The 495-nt window shown below is 37.0% G+C and overlaps 1 protein-coding gene across 1 annotated transcript in view; it reads right to left on the bottom strand.

Moving 5' to 3' along the window:
• Positions 1-495, bottom strand: part of ext2 (exostosin glycosyltransferase 2) — a 23,509-nt gene extending 23,014 nt beyond the window's left edge. The window contains exon 1 of the mRNA XM_037695475.1: positions 366-495. The gene's annotated coding sequence lies outside the window, so the exon portion shown is untranslated. The remainder of the gene's footprint in view (positions 1-365) is intronic.

The raw sequence follows: 495 nt of genomic DNA, 5'->3' as shown, positions 1-495 counted from the left end.
TGTTATAAACCATCTTAAACCATGTTATAAACCATGTTATAAACCATGTTATAAACCATCTTAAACCATGTTATAAACCATCTTAAACCATGTTATAAACCATCTGCCTTACTTACATTTGCATTTATACGTAGGCAAGTGAATTCAAAAACGACCAATCAAATATTAGGGAAATACAAGACCTTGTAATAAATCTTTAAACTAGTTGTGGTAAGTAATCAGGAAACTAGCTTGACTGGCACAGCGGTTAAAGTAAAACAGCGGTTGGCTAAACCAGCTGTATCAACACACCCAGGCTTAAAAACTGAATAAACAGTACAGTTTAACAGTGAGAGTCTGAGGTTAAAATAGGCTACTTTACATACCGAGACGTTTCACGGAACAACGAGCTCAGTCTTTACTCATTGCCACGGCCAGAGAGCACAGCTCAATAATAAAAACAATGTCGATGCTAATTTAGCTTCGAGCTAACGTCCTCCAGGAAGTGTTTCAGTG

Source organism: Nematolebias whitei, chromosome 2, assembly GCF_014905685.2.
Source record: "Nematolebias whitei isolate Nwh7 chromosome 2, NemWhi1, whole genome shotgun sequence".
NCBI lineage: Eukaryota > Metazoa > Chordata > Actinopteri > Cyprinodontiformes > Rivulidae > Nematolebias > Nematolebias whitei.
The sequence above is the reverse complement of the archived record's forward strand: the minus strand, read 5'-3'. Positions and strand labels throughout refer to the sequence as shown.